The 13,375-nt window shown below is 43.6% G+C and overlaps 1 protein-coding gene and 1 non-coding gene across 5 annotated transcripts in view; one reads left to right on the top strand and one right to left on the bottom strand.

Annotated features, from left to right (window-relative positions):
- Positions 1–13,375, bottom strand: part of SPATS1 (spermatogenesis associated serine rich 1) — a 53,956-nt gene that overhangs the window by 38,372 nt on the left and 2,209 nt on the right. The gene's annotated exons all lie outside the window — the stretch shown is intronic.
- On the top strand, positions 4,121–4,225 carry LOC113631224 (U6 spliceosomal RNA). Its single transcript, XR_003437232.1, has one exon. It is a non-coding gene; the product is annotated as a U6 spliceosomal RNA (small nuclear RNA).

Below are 13,375 nucleotides of genomic sequence, written 5' to 3'. Positions count from 1 at the left end.
ATACAGTAAATCCTTGTTGCTTTTAGGTATTTTAGGTATAAGTTTGTTAATCCCATACTCCTAATTTATCCCTCCCCCCCTTTCCCCTTTGGTAACCATAAGTTTGTTTTCTATATCTGTGAATCTGTTTCTGTTTTGTATATAGACTAATTTGTATTATTTTTTGGATTCCACATATAAGTGGTATCATATAACACTTGTCTTTCTCTATCTGACTTACTTCATCAAGTATATTCTCTAGGTCCACCCATGTTGCTGCAAATGGCAATGTTTCATTCTTTTTTATGGCTTAGTAATATTCCATTGTCTACATACCACATCTTCTAAAAGACAAAAACTCTAATTCAAAAAGATACATGCACCCCAATGTTCATAGCAGCAGTATTTACAATAGCCAAGACATGGAAGCAACCCAAGTGCCCATCAACAGATGACTGGCTTGAGAATGGATTCTTAATTGTGCAGCCCCTGGGAAAGCTACCCAAACACTTCCCCCAGTGAGCACTGTTGGCTAGTCAAGCGCACTGCCGAGCCACAGGGCTGGGCTCCTTGACACACTCTCCATATGTCTTACCTGCCCTTCCCTCCCCTCACAGCACCAAATCATCTCAGGCCCATGACACAACCCCATCACTCACAACCACGCTTAAATGAAACTACTTAATCTTCAGCTTTTTTACAATACACATGCTCTTCTTCTGAAATTAGAAAAATGTGTAATAAATACTACTTAAAAAAAAAATCAGTATCTAAATGACGGTGCTCTGTTATACATGGCCTGCAAGTTTTGAGTCCTTCTCCCCACTGTCTAAAATGAGTACCTCTAAATTCATCCTATTTCTGATGCATTTCACAGCCAGTTGCAAATATCAGAACGCTTTAGCCCTAAACAGTTCAGCATGCGTACCATCAACTAGGTTCAATATTGCTTTAGTTTTTTTAAAATTATACACCATAAAATGTTTTTAATTGAAGTATAGTTGATTTACAATGTGTTAATTTCTGCTATACAGCAAGGTGATTCAATTATACATATATATACACTTTTTCATATTCTTTTCCATTATGGTTTATTACAGGATACTGAATATAGTTCCCTGTGCTATACAATAGGACCTTGTTGTTTATCCATTCTACGTATACTAGTTTGCATCTGCTAATCCCAAACTCCCAATCTATCCCTCCCCCACTCCTCTCCCCCTTGGCAACCACAAGTCTGTTTTCTACGTCTGTGAGTCTGTTTCAGTTCACCATGAAATGTTTTGACATGAGTTTTGACAAACACCTACAATACCTCGGTTAGCCAAGGTAGTGATGTTGTACACTTTTCTATCTGCCAATCAGGTAAAGAATGCTCTGCTAGGGGCTGCAGCTGAGATGATGAGAGAAGATCCCATCAGATTCAACATTAGTGGTAAGTAGAGTTTTGCTTTAGCTGAAACCAAAAATGCATTTATAGGAACAGAGTGCACAGAAAAATGCCACTCTCCAAGGTATCAAAAATGGTTCCAGGACTTCCCTGGTGGCACAGTGGTTAAGAATCCGCCTGCCAATGCAGGAGACACGGGTTCGAGCCCTGGTCCGGGAAGATCTCACATGCCGCAGAGCAACTAAGCCCGTGCACCACAACTACTGAGCCTGCGCTCTAGAGCCCGTGAGTCACAACTGTTGAGCCCACGTGCCACAACTCCTGAAGCCCATGTGCCTGCAACAAGAGAAGCCACCGCAATGAGAAGCACGCGCACCGCAACAAAGAGTAGCCCCTGCTTGACGCAACTAGAGAAAAGCCTGCGCGCAGCAACAAAGACCCAATGCAGCCAAATCAATAAATAAATTTATTTTAAAAATTAAAAAATAAAATGAAGGGGAAGGAGGAGGAATCATTCTTTAAAAAAAAAAAAAAAAGGTTCCATGTATCAGCTGGGAAGGGTAAGTGAGAGGCATGAAAAACTCATAGGATTAAAATCCAAACAGAACCCATAGAGATCAGAAACCCTGAACAGGGTCTGACTTAAATAGTCTGGGGTACTTAACAGGTTATTTATCTCTACCATCACCTTTTCTATGTTCTTAGCACCTCCTGCCCCCCAACCACAGGTTATTTTATGTACCTCTGACTGTTGCTACAGGTGGCATGCAAAGGTGTGGTTAAGAAGTCATGGAAGGACTTCCCTGGTGGCGCAGTGGTTAAGAATCCGCCTGCCAACGCAGGGGACACGGGTTCGAGCCCTGGTCTGGGAAGATCCCACATGCCACGGAGCAACTAAGCCTGTGCACCACAACTACTGAGCCCGTGTGCCACAACTACTGAAGCCCGCATGCCTAGAGCCTGTGCTCCGCAACAAGAAAAGCCATCACAATGAGAAGCCTGCGCACCGCAACGAAGAGTAGTCCCAGCTCGCTGCAACTAGAGAAAGCCTGCATTCAGCAACAAAGACCCAACGCAGCCAAAAATAAATAAATAAATAAATATAAATTTTTTAAAAAGTCATGGAAAATAGTCATGGGATAATTGACTTGAGATGTCACAACCTAATCCATTGTGTCATATGAAGAAAAGATCTGTTAATAGAAGATGCATGGCGTCTAGAAGCATAAGGTCTAGAAAGGAGAAGACCAAGGGTCAAGAACGCAAGAGTTGGGACCTCCCTGGTGGTCCAGTGGTTAAGACTTCACCTTCCAATGCAGGGAGTGTGGGTTTGACCTCTGGTCAGGGAGCTAAGATCCCACATGCCTCGCAGCCAAAAAACCAAAAACATAAAAAAGATGCAGTATTGTAACAAATTCAATAAAGACTTTAAATATGGTCCACATTTAAAAAAAAAAAAAAACTAATGAAAAAAGAATGCAAGAGTGTGTCTCCAGCTCTGTCCAGGGGATAGTATATGCTAAGTTTGGCCCAGGTGAACATTCCAGTTGGATTTGCAGGCATGCATCCAGCCACCCGAGGTCAGTGATGTCAGCCACTAAGCCATCATCCTACTCACTCCCCTTGCTACCTTGTTCTGCTCACCAAGGACGCTTCTAAGACATTTGTTCTCATTCCCACGGGAGACAGAATGCAATGGCCATCTGCCTCAAGTGTCTGATTCACTTGGCAGTTCCATGTCTCTTCGTTCTGGCTTGTGTAGTAATCGCCTGTGAAGTGGGCCAGCATGATCCGGGCACACTCAGTTGTTTTTTTTTTTTGGCTGTGCCACATGCCTTGCAGAATCTCAGTTCCCCAACCAGGGATTGAACCCGGGCCTCCACAGTGAAAGCCTGGAATCCTAACCACTAGGCCACCAGGGAACTACCCAGATATTTTAGTTTCTGGATTTGCAATCCTGAGAACCAAACTGTAAGCCCTGGTGCTATCATGTCATTTGGAAATCCTGCCCAATCCGCCAGCGGACTTCCGCTAGCTCACATTGCTATCTTGATTCTCTATAGCTTTAAGTGCCTAAAACAATAGGAAAACCAGTAATATTTGTAATCTCCTTGTCCATATGGAAATTCAAAGGTGGATTCTAATTGCCTTCCCTCTTTCCCACTCTTCATACCTGGTTCCCTTGATCCTTTTACTCTCTCCCCCTCCCACCCCAAAACACATATATACCTGAAGGGTCCGAATTCCAGGCCAGTTGGTTCTACACAGTTTCCCCTTGAGGGCTCGGCATTACTGAAGGGGGTCCTTTCAGCCCTTCGCGTCCCACATTCACTAAAGGAATCTCAGTCCTTCAGAGCAAAACTTCTCCAAGACAAAGAAAATTTCATCCCCCAAAAAAGATTTATTACAAAAATTTCAAACATAAAGAAAAGTTGAAAGAATTTTACAGTAAGCACTCATATACACACCACTTAGATTCTACAATTGTTAACATTTTCCTATATTTGCCTTATCACCTTATCACACATCTATCCCATCCATCAATCCAATCCATCCAATTTTTGGTGCATTTCAAAGTAAGGTACAAATATCAGGACATTTCACTCCTAAATATTTCAGTATGCATATCATCAACAGACTCTATTTGTTTAGGGTTTGTTTTTTTTTCCTAGCATTTTCCACCCTTACCCTTGTTAACAAAAATAGTTCAACTCTTTTTGCATGTTCAGAAGTTGTTGTTGTTTGCAAAATATATCTTTGGCAGCACATATACTAAAACTGGGATGAAACAGAGAAAATTAGCACAGCCACTGCACAAGGACAACATGCAAGTTCTGTGAAATGCTCCATGTTAAAAAAAAATACTGTGATAACACCTCACAACCCACTAGGATGGCTACTATCAGAAAAACAGAAAATAACAAGTATTGACAAGGATATGGGGACCCTTGGTGGGAATGTAAAATGGTACAGCCATACTGTGGAGAACAGTATGGTCATTCCTCAAAAAATTAAAAATAGAACTACCTTATGATCCAGCAATTCCACTGCTGGGTATATACCCAAAAGAAGTGAAAACAGGGTCACAAAGAGATATTTGTATGCCCATGTTCATAGCAGCATTATTCACAATAATTAAAATGTGGAAGCAACCCAAGCATCCATCAACAGATGAATGGAGAAGCAAAATGTGGTCTATACGTACAACGTAATATTACTCAGCCCTTAAAAGGAAGGAAATTCTGACATATGCTACAACGTGGGTGAACCTTGAGGACATTATGCTACGGTGTGGATGAATCTTGAGGACATTATGCTAAGTGAAATCAACCAATCACAAAAAGACAAATACTGTATGATTCTACTTATATGTGCTACTTAGAGTAGCCCAAATCATAGAGATGGAAAATAGAATGGTGGTTGCCAGGGGCTGGAGAAAACGGGGGAACAGGGAATTACTGTTTAACAGGTACAGAGTTTCAGTTTTGTAAGAGGAGGAGTTTTGAATATGGATGGTGGTGATGGTTGCACAACATGAATGTACTTAATACCACTGAACCATACATGTAAAAATGGTTCAGATGGTAATTTTTATGTGTTTTTTAACCACATTAAAAAAAACTGGAAAAATTACATACTGGGAAATGTTTTGACATGAATTTTGACAAATGCATACAATAGCATAACCCAACTCCTATGAGGAAAGAACATTTCCATCATGCCAGAAAGTTCCCTCAAGTCCTTCCTAAGTCTATGTCTGCTCTACCCTCAGAGGCAACCACTTTTTTAAAAATCAGATTAAAAAAATCAGATTAGGGAATTCCCTGGCGGCCCAGTGGCCAGGACTTGGCGCGTTCACTGCCAGGGGCCGGGTTCCATCCCTGGTCAGGGAACTAAGATCCCACAAGCCTCATAGCACCACCAAAAAAAAAAAAAAAAAATAGGTTAAAAAATTATTTTCCCTGTTCTAAAACTTTGTAGAAATGGAATCATGAAGTACGTATTCTGTGGAAGTCGTCTTTTTTTTTCTCTTTTTTAAATATCTTGATCTAATTTATTTTATTTTTATTTATTTTATTTATTTTTGGCTGCTTTGGGTCTTCATTGCTGCACGCGGGCTTTCTCTAGTTGCAGCGAGCAGGGGCTACTCTTCGTTGTGGTGCACGGGCTTCTCATTGCGGTGGCTTCTCTTGTTGCGGAGCATGGGCTCTAGGCACGCAGGCTTCAGTAGTTGTGGCACGAGGGCTCAGTACTTGTGGCTCACGGGCTCTAGAGCACAGGCTCAGGAGTTATGGCGCACGGGCTTAGTTGCTCCGCAGCATGTGGGATCTTCCCGGACCAGGGCTCGAACCCGTGTCCCCTGCCTTAGCAGGCGGATTCTTTTTTATTTATTTATTTTTTGCGGTATGCGGGCCTCTCACTGTTGTGGCCTCTCCCGCTGCGGAGCACAGGCTCCGGACGCGCAGGCTCAGTGGCCATGGCTCACGGGCCCAGCCGCTCCGTGGCATGTGGGATCTTCCTGGACCAGGGCACGAACCCATGTCCCCTGCATCGGCAGGCAGACTCTCAACCACTGCGCCACCAGGGAAGCCCAAGCAGGCAGATTCTTAACCACCGCGCCACCAGGGAAGCCCTGTGGAAGGCTTCTTTCATTCAGCATGTTTTTGAGATTTATCCATGTTGCATATATCAGTAGTTTGTTCTTTTACTGTGCTAAGTTGTATTTCATCACGTGACCATACCACAATTCTCCTGTTGATGGACACCTGGACGGTTTCAAGTTCTTGGCTAATCCAAGTAAAGTTGTTATGAACATCCATGTACAAGTCTTTTTGAAAATGCATGTTTTCATTTCTTTTGGTTAAATATCTAGAAGAGGAATTGCTAGGTCATGGGATGATGTGATTTTTTTTTTTTTTTTTTTTTGGTTGCACTGGGTCTTAGTTGTGGCAGGCAGGCTCGTTAGTTGTGGCATGCGAACACTAAGTTGCAGCACGCATGTGGGATCTAGTTCCCTGACCAGGGATCAAAACTGGGCCCCCTGCATTGGGAGCGCAGAGTCTTAACCACTGTGCCACCAGAGAAGTCCTGATGATATAATGCTTGATAAGGTTGGATTTAGGTCTACCATTCTATTTGTTTTCTCTGTCTCTATTCCTCTATTTGTTCCTCTATTCCTCCTTTCCTATCTTCTTTTTCCATTTTAACTTCTCTATTGGCTTTTTAACTATACTTTGTCCTCTTTTTTTTTTTAGGTAAAATTTACATAACAAAATTAACTGTTTTAAAATGTTAAATTTGGGGCTTCCCTGGTGGCGCAGTGGTTGAGAGTCCGCCTGCCGATGCAGGGGACACGGGCTCGTGCCCCGGTCCGGGAAGATCCCACATGCCGTGGAGCGGCTGGGCCCGTGAGCCATGGCCGCTGAGCCTGCGCGTCCGGAGCCTGTGCTCCGCAACGGGAGAGGCCACAGCAGTGAGAGGCCCGCGTACCACAAAAAAATAAAAAAAATAAAATGTTCAATTTGGTGGCATTTAGTACATTCACAGTGTTGTGCAACCATCACCTCTGTCTACTTCTAAAACATTTCCATCATCCCAAAATAAAACTCCATACTCATTAAGCAGTCACTACCTATTCCCCCCTCCCTCAGTGCCTGGCTACTGCCAATCTATACTACCTCTACGGATGTACCTATTCTGGACATTGTATATAAATGGAATCACACAACATGTGGCCTTTTGGTTTAGCTTCTTTCAGTTAACAGAATGTTTTAGAGGTTCATCCACATTGTAGCATGTATCAGTACTTCATTCATTTTTAAGCCTGAGGAATATTCCATTGGATGTATACACCACATTTTGTTTATCCATTCTTCTGTTGATGGACATTTGTGTTGTTTTCACTTTTTGGCTATTGTGAATAGTGCTTCTCATTGCATTATTTTTGAGTGTTTTTTCTACAGCAGCTATTTTCAAGTGTTTTGGTTTCAGGCCCCCTTTACACTCTTAAAAAGTATTGAAGACCCCCCCAGAGAGGGGTCTTTTATGTGGGAGATATAGATAGATAAACTAAAAATTTTATTTATTTTTAATTAAAATAAACATGAAAACCATTACATGTTTGCATAAACAACATATTTTTATGAAAAATTTATTTTCAAAAATATATTGAGAAGAGAGGCAATGTTTTACATTTTTGCAACTCTTTAACGGCTGGCTTAATAAAAGACAGATGGATGCTCAAATCTACTTCTGTATTCAATCTGCCGGGATATGTTGTTTGGGTTGGCATATATGAAGAAAATACACCTTACAAACATACGTAGTTGGGAAAAGGAGGACCTTGAAGACCTCCTGAATGTGTTTGGGGACCCCCCAAAGTCTTTGTACCACACTTTAAGAACCACTACTCTAGGCATTATGACATATATCCTTAACTTTCCAGAGTCTACCTAGAGTAAACATTATACCACCTCATGTAAATTATAAGAACTTTGCAACTGTATAATTCTTAGTCATATATATTACATAACATAAAGGACAGGAGCAATTAAAAAAAACTATACAATTGCGAAATTCCTTTGCTTTAAACAGTTAAATGTGTTTTAAATAAACTGAGGGAAAAAGATAGCCTTTTATATTTATTCACAGTCACCATCCCCAGTGTTCTCCATTCACCTAAAGACTCGACTTTCTGTCTGGTAGTACTGCCCTTCAGCCTGAAGAATTTCCTTGTGGTGCAGTTGGCTGACAATAAACTCTCTTAGTTTTTTGTTTTTGTTTTTGTTTGGTTTGGGTTTTTTTTGGCCCTGACGCACAGCTTGCAGGATCTTAGTTCTCCGACCAAGGATCAAACCCAAGCCCAGCAGTGAAATCGTCAAGTCCTAACAACTGGACATCCAGGGAATTCCCACACTCTCATTTTTGTCTTTAGCCTTAAAAGATATTCATCTGAAGTAAAGCATTGTTCCATCAAAAAAACCCCAAAAAACAAAAACAAAAGGGCCTCCCTGGTGGCACAGTGGTTAATAATCCACCTGCCAAGGCAGGGGACAGAGGTTCGAGCCCTGGTCCGGGAAGATCCCCCATGCCGCGGAGCAACTGAGCCCGTGTACCACAACTACTGAGCCTGTGCTCTACAGCCCGTGAGCCACAACTACTGAGGCTGCACGCCACAACTACTGAAGCCTGCGTGCCTAGAGCCCGTGCTCCACAACAAGAGAAGCCACCGCAATGAGATGCCTGCACATCACAATGAAGAGTAGCCCCCGCTCGCTGCAACTAGAGAAAGCCCGCGCGCAGCAACAAAGACCCAACACAGTCAAAAATAAAATAAATTTTTTTTAAAAGTAAACACAACAGGAAAACAAAAAGATATTTATGCTGCATATGGCATTCTGGGTTGATAGTTTTTTTCTTTCAGCACTTTAAAGATGACTTTCCAATGTCTTCTGGCCTCTATCGTGACTATCTCTTTAACATAATTTTAAAATGTTACAGGCTGGGCTTCCCTGGTGGCACAGTGGTTGAGAGTCTGCCTGCCGATGCAGGGGACATGGGTTCAGTCCCCGGTCCGGGAAGATCCCACATGCCGTGGAGCGGCTAGGCCCGTGAGCCATGGCCGCTGAGCCTGCGCGTCCGGAGACTGTGCTCCACAACGGGAGAGGCCACAACAGTGAGAGGCCCACGTACCGCAAAAAAAAATAAAATAAAAATGACATAAAATGTTACAGGCTAACACTCTCTTATCTCTTTCTCCACCTTAAACAACAAAGCTTCCGAAGGAGGGAGGGTGGGAGGAGCCATATATACATACATATATTTTCCATTATGCTTTTGTTTAAGGTTTGAGTTTTAAGATTTGCGCCAAGATACTAACCAAGGCTGTTGGATGAGATGAGGGCCTGTAGGGATAGTGTTTAGCACTCAAATACGGGCCAAGGTTCAGGACTTCAAACATTTCCCTGCAAACACCCTTACTCATGCCTGCCCCCTCCCTCCATCACACTCAGATGGCAGAACTGCAGCCCTAATTACACCCAATAATCCATCTGCTCTGTGCTTGCACCTGAGCAGCTAAGCATGGATGGAGAAAATCCCATTGTGCTGATCAGTCTCAGTGTAAATCGAAACCTCAAATCTTAAATGAGCAGCCAATGCTACCAGCTAATCCTACCGCACTTCCCTAGTAAATCTTCTCTCTTTCAAGACGGCAATTTCACCTCTTCACCTCACTGCATATTCATTAAGGAAACAGATGCTTGAAGGTGAGTCCTCCCTTGCCTTCCCAGCCCTAGATCCACTGACCTATTGCATTTGTATCCAGATCTCCTCCTCTTATTGTAATGGAAGGAGTGTCCTTGCTTGTGGCTGCAGACTATCCCTCCACTTTGTACTGAATTTTTCAATCCCTTCAAGTACTTAAAAACTTGGCTACTGAAATGATCCTCTCATTCTCTTGCTTTGTCAGTTTCTTCTCCATACTGGATCATACCCATCTGCATACAAACAAGACTTAATGTTGCAGTTCTTAAAAATAAATATGCTGGGGACTTCCCTGGTGATCCAGTGGGTAAGACTCTGTGCTGCCAATGCAGGGGGCCCAGGTTCGTTCCCTCGTCGGGAAACTAGATCTCACATGCATGCTGCAACTAAGAGTTCACAGCTAAGAGCCCGCATGCCGCAACTAAGAAGCTTGCATGCTGCAACTAAGACCCGGCACAGCCTAAAAAAGTAAACATGCTCCCTAGAGCCCACAGCCCCTTCCAGACTCTACTTTTTTTTTTTCTGCTTCTCTTTTTCTGCAAAATCCCTCCAAAGTTGTTTCTATTTCCTGTCTCCACCTTCTCACCCCCGCTTCTCACTCCAGTTGGGCTTTCCATCCAACCATCCCACTGAAACTTCTCCCACTCTGCCCAATCCATTCATTAGGTCTCTGCTCTTATCTTGTTCAGCCCTCAGCAGCTACTCCCTCCTACCTGAACATCATCTTCTCTTCCAGTTTTCCTCCTGACCCCCATGGCTTTCTCAGGCTTCCCTGCAGGGGTCTCCTCTTCCAGCTCCCCAGAATACAGGCCAGGACATGACTGTCCTCTCTTCTCCATCCTGCTCTTCCACTAGGTGCTCTCATCCAGGACCACCAATGTACCAGTGACTCCCAAATCTATAGCTATAACCCTGATCTTGCTTCTGCACTCCTGACTTTTATATCCAACACTGAGTGACATCTCCACTTGGATGTCTAAACTTAATGTGTCCAAAACAAACTCTTGATTTCCCTTCCACGGACCTGCTTCCCCAGGCTTTCTGAGGTCAGTGAATGGAAACACCACCTACCTACTTTCAGGTCAGAACTTAGAAATTGGTCTTTTCTCTTTCCCTGCATCCTATCCATCAGCTACATACATATATATATGCATGTATGTGTGTATGTTTGTGTATATATATATATATATATATATATATAAATGGTAGCTCTATCTCCACATATAGCCGGAATCCAACCACTTCTTGTCTCCACTGCTGCAGTCCTATCACTTCTTTCTTGGAAAACAACATCCTAATATGCATTCCTGCTTCCCCTCTGGTCCCCATAGTTCATTCTCTCCCAGGGGAAAGATCTTTCAAAAGCGTAAATCAGATCATGTTGCTCCCTTACTTAAAACCCTCTAATGGAACATTTTATCTGTAAATATATATTCTCCCTGTCTGTGTCCTCTATAAAAACCTAGAAACAATGATTAAACCAGTAGCAATGAGCATCCCCAGCACCCAGTTTGTAGTTCTGAACTGTGGTTTCCCACTAAAAGTAACCAGGATTTTTGGAAATGGCTGATTCCAAGTCTGGGGTAAGAAATGTCTGGGGTTGGCAAACTTTTTTCAAAGGGCCAGACAGTATTTTAGATTTTGCAGGCCAAGCAGCAAAATCAAGGATATTATGTAGGTACTTATATAACCATTTAAATGTAACCATTTAAAAATGCATAAGGACAAACCCGAGCATTGCGACCCTCGAAGGTCCACTAATCCTTGAATTTCCGATCCCAGGAGGCTCCGACCCTTCCACCCCGCCATCTGCTCTCCCAGCTCTAGCTGGGCTCCCGAGAGCGCCGGGCGCCGCTACCCTCCCCAGCCGCTGGTCCTTACCGCCTTCGCGTCTCTTAGCAACAGGCCGACGCAACCTCCACCCTCCCTAGACTCCGGGTGGGGAGGAGGGGAGCGAGCACGCATGCGCCCAAGGAGCTCCCGGCTCCACCCACCCTCTCCGGGAGAAAGAGGAGATCACTGGAGCACCCAAGCCCAAGGGCCTGGTCCCAAGCCAAAGTCTGTGTCCACACTCTTCCCACAAGTCCTCTACCACACCCTTGGCCTGGTAGAGGAGAGGCAGCAACAGCACCACCATGGAGCCTGGTAGAAATACAGAATTTCAACCTCACCCCAGACCTACTGAATCAGCGTCTGCATTTTTAACAAGATCCCGGGAGATTCCTATGCATATTAACGTTTGACAAGCGTTGCTTTCACAATAAAGCGTTGTTTTATTTAAGGCAAAGCCATAAATAAATACGTCGGGGGGCTTCCCTGGTGGCACAGTGGTTAAGAACCTGCCTGCCAATTCAGGGGACATCCCTGAAGCCGATCCCTGGTCTGGGAAGATCCCACACACCGTGGGGCAACTAAGCCCGTGTGCCACAACTACTGAGCCCGTGTGCCACAACTACCGAGCCCGTGTGCCACAACTACCGAAACCTGCGCGCCTAGAGCCCGTGCACCACAACAAAGAGTACCCCCCGCTCCCCACAACTAGGGAGAAGCCCACACACAGCAATGAAGACCCAAAGTAGCCAAAAATAAATTTATTAAAAAATTAATAATAGGAGTTTCTCTGGTGGCACAGTGGTTGAGAGTCTGCCTGCCGATGCAGGGGACGCGGGTTTGTGGCCCTGTTCGGGAAGATCCCACATGCCGCAGAGCAGCTGGGCCCGTGAGCCATGGCCGCTGAGCCTGCGTGTCCGGAGCCTGTGCTCCGCAACGGGAGAGGACACAACAGTGAGAGGCCCGCGTACCGCAAAAAAAAAAAATTAATAATAAATACATAAAAATAGGAACACCTCTTGTAGGTTGAACTTTTAACCTAGACCCTAAAAAACAGCCTTTATGATTTACAAGCAGAAGTTCCCACAGCCGAGTTCCTTATGCTTAGCAAGGGTGAAAATCCCCTCGTGTCTCCTCTGACCATCCGTTCAGGATGGAATGCATCACTGACCTCAGGTTCCTGCTCTCAAAGTCAATGGGGAAATCAGGAAGGCCAATTTCCATTCCCAGTGTAAAGGCATTACTTCTTATGAATAATGTGGAAAGAGAAGGCTCTAAGAATGGGCTCCTTGGGCTTGCCAAGATAAGTAAGTCAGACAGCAACATAAGGGCAATTCCAGCCCTAGGGAAGGCAGTACCCAAACCTTGCTGAACAGCTCCCAGGAGACAGACCCCATTTCCATTTTAAACCCCCAAACGAAATTTCTTTTATAATTAAGACATACGAGAACTCCTAAGAGAAGTTCTGAGGTCAGTAACTTCCCACTCTGGTGAGTTGTCTCCATATTCATCTATCTTGGGAAACTGTAGAACTTAAATTTAACTTCCTCATCAGATGACAGTGGCAAATCAGAATAAGCACATCCCAATCCTAGAAGAACCACTTTGCTTCACTGGGGAATATCAAAAAGAAGAGACTGACTCACCAGAGGACACCACAGTCCAAAAAAAAAAAAATCATTTTTAATGGCAAGGACAAAATAACAAGATGAGGGGGAAAAAACGTTCTTCAAACAGAAAACAACCCAAAATACCCATTTCTAAAAATCCATGATACGTACTACAACATGGATAAGCCTTGAAAACATTATGCTAAGTGAAAGGAGCCAGTCACACAGGACCATATATTGTATGATTCAATTTATATGAAATGTTCAGAATAGGCAAATCTTTAGAGATAGAAAGTAATTA

Source organism: Aethalodelphis obliquidens, unplaced genomic scaffold (genome assembly GCF_003676395.1).
Source record: "Aethalodelphis obliquidens isolate GAN/ISIS:26980383/991018 unplaced genomic scaffold, ASM367639v1 scaffold31, whole genome shotgun sequence".
Taxonomy (NCBI): domain Eukaryota; kingdom Metazoa; phylum Chordata; class Mammalia; order Artiodactyla; family Delphinidae; genus Aethalodelphis; species Aethalodelphis obliquidens.
Note: the sequence above shows the minus strand (reverse complement) of the source record. Positions and strands in the feature narration are given on the sequence as shown.